This window comes from Mustela erminea, chromosome 17 (assembly GCF_009829155.1).
Source record: "Mustela erminea isolate mMusErm1 chromosome 17, mMusErm1.Pri, whole genome shotgun sequence".
Taxonomy (NCBI): Eukaryota; Metazoa; Chordata; class Mammalia; order Carnivora; family Mustelidae; genus Mustela; species Mustela erminea.
In genome coordinates, this window is record NC_045630.1 from 30,004,339 (window position 1) to 30,011,814 (window position 7,476).

The window sequence follows — 7,476 nt, forward strand, 5'->3', positions numbered from 1 at the left end:
TGGAACAACAGTAATGCGCACCTCAAGAGGTTGTTGTGACGACTAAACAGCCCAGGTAGACTTGTCCACTCTGTGCTGGGCACGTGGCAAAGGCTCCGCAGGACCTGGTGACGTAAGCGCTGGGAGGGTGTCCCACCGTGGGGGATGGGAGGAATGCAGGAGAGCCCGGATGCTGTGCTGCCTTTAGGTCTGTGCTGCTGCTCATCCTCCAATTCTAAGGAATTGCCTTTTTTTTTTTTTTTTAATTATAAAAGTCAGTGTCTCTATTACTCACCTAACCACAGAATCACTCTGTGATGCTTGAAATGTGAAAGCAGCAAACACCATTTCCTAAACTAAACAAATCTGACTTTAAGCCTGCATTTCCCAGAGGGAGATCACCCGTGTTCGGCTTCTGGGGACCCCTTCCCACTCCATGGGCTCACGGGGAATCCCAAGCCTTCGGATCCCTCTGTTCCCTAAGCACTGCCCCCCAGGGGCTCCGAGATGCCCCCCATGGGGTGTTTCTGGGCAGCCGCAGCCAGGCACAGGGGTGCCCTGCTTCATTCTCTGCCCGGAGAAGCTCTGCGGACCCACCCCCAAAGGGCACCCTCCCTCTGGAAGAACCAAGGCCCAGGCTCGCTCCTGGCTGTGCCCCAGGACCCTGAGGGGATTCCACGTTGGCCTGGCAGCCCTCACAGCACAAAGACACTTCCTCCTTCAGGATGCAGGGTGGACGCGCCGGCAGGGGCCTGTGTCTGGACAGATGTCCGGACAAGCCTCCGGGGGCTAGGCCTTAGCAAGGGAACAAAGAAATTGCTCAGAATTTTTAGACGTGAGCAAATCCCAAGATGACGTCTTTTATTTTTCAGCCAAGAAGAAATTCCAGCAGTCAAGCTTGATCTGTTTTCAACTCACTGAAAACAGACCTTTTAATGTGAGGGAAAAATACGGGGTCCTCGTGTCTCCACCTCCTCCTGCCCTTCTCCACACCTTTCCTGCGGAGCAGAATGACATCCTCAGACTCTCCAACCCAGTGCCTCAGGCGGCCAGGGCGAAGGAGGCTGCTAGCTGCCTTCCCGGCACAGCTGAGCCCCCTGGGCCCTGACCACCTGGGCTCCGGTCGGCACCCGCCCCACCGAGGTGACCCCCAGTGGCACGCCCGATACCTCCAGCCCTGCTGAGTCCCCGCAGCCAGCGAGGCCTGGTCCTCTCATTCTCGCTCAGGGGTGAGTGACCGTCCACAGTCTGCAGGAGGTCAGGTACACAGAGTCGAGCAAGGCAGGGGGACTGTGTTCCAGTAAGACTTTATTGGTTCTTGCCCGAGCCCCCGTTCCCCCTGCCCCAGCCCACCGGGATCCCAGGCCCTTGGTGTAGGCGGATCTCTCCCACCCTCCCACGCTCCCCTGTGCTCCATCCCAACCGCACCTGCCCCGTTGGCCCATCCTCCCCGAGCCCTGCGCCCCGGGGATGTGGCCTGCCCGGTCCCCAGGTCCTCACAGTCTAGCCCACTGCGTGTTCCCTGTGCTGACGGGGGGGCGGGGGGACAGAGGGACCCTGTGCAGGCTCGGGGTCCACAGGGGAGCAGGAGGCTGGCCGACAGCGGGGACATGGCTCCCCCAGAGCCCAGCGCCCCACTTGGAGGGTGCGGGGAGGGGACCTATGGAACCACAGGAAGGCTTTCCTCAGGGAGCTGCTTTTTAGGGGATCGATTTGTGTATCTTTGATCAGTTGGGTTTGTATGTGTTTGAATACAGCCAAAGGGGGCTTTGGTTGCCACCTCCCTCCCACACATGCCCCCCAGGCTCCCCCTACCTTCCCACACCTGCCCTCCAGCCCCCAGCAGACATTCCGAGACCCATGAGAGAGCAGGAGGGAACCCTAGATGAGATGGAACCCGGAACCCCTCCAAGCCCCAGCCTCATGGCATAAAACCTGTGCCCTTCTTACAGGGTTATGGGGGAGAAGAAATAAAGGAGATACTCCGCGGACCCGCCACGCAGGTGTACTCAGTAAGCCTGAGCCCCGCCCCTGCAGGTGGACAGGCTGGGTGTAGACTCCATCCTCGGGCCCCACCCCCAGTCCTGCACCCTCACCGCCACTGCCTGGACCCTGACCTTTGTCGTTTCCACCCTGAGTGACCCCCACAGCCTCCTTACTGTCCTCTTACCCTCCTGCTTTCCCTACTCCAGTCCTGCTGGAGAACACCTTCAAAAAATACAGTAGCTGGGGCCCCCGGGTGGCTCAGTCATTAAGCATCTGACTCTTGGTTTCCACCAAAGGACTTGTTTCTGCCTGTTGGCTGTTGTGAGGAAAACGGCTGTGAAATTTGTGGACAGGTGTTTGCCTGCACTGCTGTACAACCCGCTGCACACAGCACGAGGGGTCCGTTTTCTCCACGTCCTTGTCCACACTTGGCATTTCTCTGTCTCTGCCTCTTCCTTCCTCCCTCTTTTCCTTCCCTTCCCTTCCCTTCCCTTTCTTTTCCTTTTCTTTCCTTCCTCCATCCCTTCTTTCCTCTCTACTTAGCAGGTATGAAGTGGTGTGATTTTGATTCGCATTTTCTTGATGCTGATGTTATATTTTTCCATATGTCTGTTGGCCCTTGGTAGATCTTCTTTGGAGAAACATATGTCCAGATCTTTTGCCCATTTTGAAATTAGGTTAATTATCTTATTATTGAATTATAAGAGTTCTTTGTGTATTTTTAAGTCAAGTCTGTTAGTAGATGCTTGGTTTGGAAAACGTTTTCCCATTCTGAGGGTTCTATTCTCACCTTCTTGATAGTGTCCTTAAATGGCCTTTAGAAAGTACAAAAGCTTTTCATTTTGATGAAGTCAGTTTAGCTATGTTTCTCCTTTGGTTGTTGATGCGCTTGGTATCATATCTAAGAAACCATTGCCCAATCCGACCTCACAAAATTTATGCATGTATTTCCCTCTAAGATTCATCATTCCAGTTCTTACACTTAGGTCTTTGCTCCATTTGGAGCTAATTTTTTATATGGTGTGAGGTAGGGGTCTAACTTCATTCTCTCACATGTGAATATCCAGGTATCCCAGCACCATTTCTTGCAAAGACTGTCCTTTCCCTATTGGATTGTATCTGTGCCCCTGTCAAAAATCGTGGACTGTCAGTGTGAGGGTGTATTTCTGGATTTGATTCCATCCCATAGATCTATATGTTTATCCCATGGCTGGTACCACACAGCCTTGATTACTACGGAGAGTAAGTTTGGAAATCAAAAAGTGTGAGTCCACCATCTCTGTTCTTTTCCAGGATTTGGGGGGGACTCTTCTGGGTCTCTTGAATAAAAAGATAATCAACTGGGTCACTCTTTTGCTTAAAGACCTCTTGTAATTCCCTATGGAGTGTGGAGCACTTGGCACACTGGTCTGGTTCTGATCTCCCGAGACTCGCTGTAAGGGTGGCCTGTGGGTTGGGGTGGGGGGCAGCAGACACTTGCACTGTTCCGCAGACATCCCCATCACTCCAGCTGAGTCACGAGGTGGGAAATGTCAGGTCGTTGACAGGCTGGCCTTGGTAAGATCACGGGCCCCTAATCCCTGGTGGGGAGCTCCTTTCCCTGCAGAGTCTGGTGTGCTTTTCTGCCCACAGTGCAACAGTTCACAAGAGTGAGCCCTTATCTGGAGGATTTGCCCTTATCTGGAGGATTTGCTGTGTGTCACTGGAGGCGCTGACTTTCCAAAGATTACATGGCTGCCTGACGAGAATCCAGGGGTCTCCACGTGGGAACTGTGTCTCCAGAACGTACAATCTTGCGCACTACATCATACGCCTCCCTCACGTAAGTACCTCGCAGCGCCCCAGCCGAGGGATTCTGTAGCCGGAATGCACCCAGACACGTATTCACACAAGCAGCTGACTTTAGAAGTTAAAAAATTATTGTATGGTGGTGAAATAGACACAAAAGTATGGTGCCCAGTTCGGAGGCATTCTGCACATTCAAATTTTTGTGCGCCCATCAGCAGAACATTCCACCTTCTCAGACCACAGACTGTGCAATCATTCAGCAGTAATGTCCCTGGTACACATCCCCCTACCCCAGGCACCTACCAGTCCACTTTCTGTTTCTATGAATTTGGCTATTCTAGAGACCTCAGAGAAGGGAATGATGCATTTGGCTTCTTGTGGCTGCTTACTGCGCTTGGCGTAATGCCCTCCAGGCTCGTCCACAGGGTAGCAGGTGTTGGGATTTCCTTCTGTAAGACTGCAGAATGTTTCGTCGGAGACATGCAGTAAGCCACATCTTGTTCGTCTGCTCGCCTGTCCATGGGCACGTCATGAATGAGGGCTGCTGTGAATCAGGCTGCGCCCAACATGGGTGGGAGAAGCGCATTTCTATTGTACTGATTAAGGAAATCGAGGCTTCAGAGGACAAGGTCCATCCCCTGGGCTGCCCTGCACCCCTCTGGCACCCATGGTGCCCTGTCTCATCCTTGCAAGGGACCCAGTTGGCTGGAGCAGGCACTGAGCCCGCCTTCCTGGTAGGGTGCGGGGTGGGGGGCACACACCTGTCATGGACACATGGGGCACCACGCGCCATGTGGCACCGGAAGCCTGCACCGAGCTCCTGGACCCCGGAGGGAACACGCGCCTGGGGCTCTGCCTGGCATCCTCTCCCAGCCGCCCACTGGGTCTCCTGTTCTCCCCGACCAAGTCTGACAGGTGGTGACACAGCAAAGTCAGAGGGTTTCTGACAAGCATGGTTCTTAGAAAGTTTTCTGAAAAGTTAAATGAAGCTTCCAGGAGCTAGGTTCTGCCAGAACACAGTCTCAAAGGCTCATCTCCAGAGGGCCACCTGGTGAAGTTGCTCGGTCCTTGTGGAAGGAGGTAACTGGCCTGCCCAGGGGCTTGGCTGCCAGTGGGTGTCAAGGGGACACTCCTGTTGCCACGCTGCCATTCACGGAGCATCTGATTACCCCACAGACACCTCTGTCCTTGTGAAGGAAGGGGCAGTCTGTGGCTTCTTCTACCAAGCTGAGTCTCTACAGCCATTCTCTCCCCTAGAATTTAGGGAGCCCCTGCTATGCCCCCTGGCACTGCTCTAGGGGTGGGAAAGCAGACAACCCACCTGCCCTGTGGGAGCTCTTCTTCTCGGTCCAGACAGCAGAGGAAGGTGAAAGGAGTGACATATGTGTCTGATGCGAAGTGCTGAAGAGGAAAGGCAAGGAAGTCTGGGGTTGGTGGTGAGCTGTGTTTTTTAACAGAGTGGTCAAGAAAGGTCTTACCAAGATGGTGACATGGTGGCAAGACCTGACAAAGAGAGGGAGAGAGCCACACAGTGTCTGCGAACTGTTCTAGCAGAGAGGGCAGCATGTGCAAAGGCCCTGAGGTAGAAGCCCATAGCAAGGAAGCTGGAGTGACTAGAGTTGAGTGCACAGAGGGGTGGGGAGGGGAATGAAGCCAGTGAAGGGCGGAGAGGTGGGCAGTCTCAGGGTTCCCCTTCTGGGTGCTGCTATGCTAGGAGTCTGCCCCAATGCCCTGAATCCTGCTCGAGGCACCATGGACAACCAGGCCAGGACTCTGGGAGAGGGATGGGCACCGAGATCCAACCTGCTCCAGGCCTCCTGCCCCCCGGAACTGTTTTATTTTCCTTTGTTTTCTCTCTATTTTGCACAAGAGGGAGGCTCAGGCAGCCAGAGGTCCTGCTCTCAGGGACTGGCCTCCCCCCGTCTGCTGGGTCCCTTTGTAGCCCGCTATCCTGTTGGTCTCTCCCACTTGGCCATAGCCAGGCTGTCCCCCAGCACCAGGTGCTCGAAAACACTGGCCTGAATGAGGGGACCTTTGTCTACCATCGACCTACAAGAACCTGTGATCCCCTTCCCTGGTGTCCCAAGGGCAGTGGGCTCACCGCAGGCTCAGGACGTCAGGACTGGGCCGAGAGCCTGCCATGCCGTCCCTCCAGGATGCCGATTGTAACGTATTGTCTTGCTGGCAACAACATCTGGCATTATTAAAAGTGTCTCTGACATGAACTTTTTAATTTACAGGGTCTGTACCTGGGAAGGGGCCTTTTCCCAAACACGGCAGGAACTGCTGGTCAGGATGTCCTCCCAAGTCAAGTGCAGCCCAGGTGGGGGCCCCTGGGGGACAGCAAGGGCCCCGGGACAGAAATACCTGCTCCTCTCTGGGCAGGACTTGGGACTCGCTCCCCCGCTCCACCAGGAGGTCCCTTCAGCAGCAGCCGAAGGCCAGGGACTACGGGTCTCTGCAGATGTCCTCCCCTCCCGCCGTGTGAAAACTTCCCCCTCACCCCGTGAACAGGGCGTCGTCCTTCTGGGAGGACATGGGGCCTTGTGTGATCGTGCCACACCCCCAGCACCCCCCGCCCTGACAGGTGTCCTTGTTCTCAGAAACCAAACAGAGCCAGAGGACCAGGTTTCGGGACACACCCCGACAGCTGGGTAGAGGCGGCCGGCCCTTGGTGGAGCTCCCCCTGTGGCCTCTGGAGCCCACCTGCCCCAGACCCTGAGAGCCCCACCTACTGGGACTTCCGGCTGCCTCCCTGCCCCAGGAAATGCGTATTTATTTTAAACCCCAAATGAAGATCCAAGTGCTTCTGATGATCACCCTGGGGGTGCCCCCCAATGTTCCTGGGGCGCCGGGGACATGGCAGCAGCAGTGGGGGCCATGTTGGGGTGCACTTGGAAATGTGGTTAATAGGGTCTCGTCTTTTGGAACAAGGTGACACTCAGGAGGAGCAGCATTGACCGACGATGAGCAGACAGACCACTCCCAGTCCTGCTCGGACAGGTGGCCCGTGGCCGAGAGCTGCAGGGAGGCTGGCTTCCTCACTCCCCGTGGTCCCTGAAGCCTTGGGAGCCTGCACCTGTAGGGGGGGGCGGGCCTCCAGTGGAAATGTCAGAGGCTGTGTCCTCCTGTGGCTCCGCTACGATGCTTCAGGTCACCAAGCATCGGTACTTCTGTCCTTAACCGGCAAATCGTAAATCGCTGCTGAAATTCTGGCCCCTCCCCGTGGCTTCCCGGGCCCACCTGCAGGTGGAACTTTCTGGCAGTGAGCACTTGCTGATCCAGGTGGGGACTCCTGACCGTCTATCTGATGCCCGACAGGGTTTCAAGACCCACCAGATCCACAGATGTAGAAGGCCAGGTTGGCTCTGCCCGCTGGGACGCCCTGTGACCCCACCCAAGGGCGTCAGTGTGTTCCCTGCTCCCGTCACCCACTGACTCTAGCTGCTTCTCACTTGTGTCAAGCTCAGGGAGGGGCCATCGGTTTTTAGAGAGAACCAAACTCCTTTTGTGTTAAAAAAAAAAATACCGTTCTTGTAAACTATGTCTGATGGGCCCATTGTGATGACATGGTTACGTTTGGGGGCACGTTTCTGTGCCAGGACCTGCTGCTTCCCGTGCAGGACAAAGGCCGGCCCCCCTCTCGGCCTCCAGCAGACAAGCCCCGGACCCCCGAGGTTGGCACCTCAGCCTCCGCTAAGAGAAGCTTCCTGGTTTCCATGT

General features: G+C 55.5%; 1 long non-coding RNA gene across 1 annotated transcript; it reads right to left on the reverse strand.

Annotated features, from left to right (window-relative positions):
* Positions 1-831: 831 nt before the first annotated feature.
* LOC116576650 lies at positions 832-7,476 on the reverse strand. The gene is made up of 3 exons (XR_004280244.1): positions 6,997-7,476; positions 1,149-1,269; positions 832-977 (listed from the first exon to the last, which is right to left on the reverse strand). It is a non-coding gene; the product is annotated as an uncharacterized LOC116576650 (long non-coding RNA).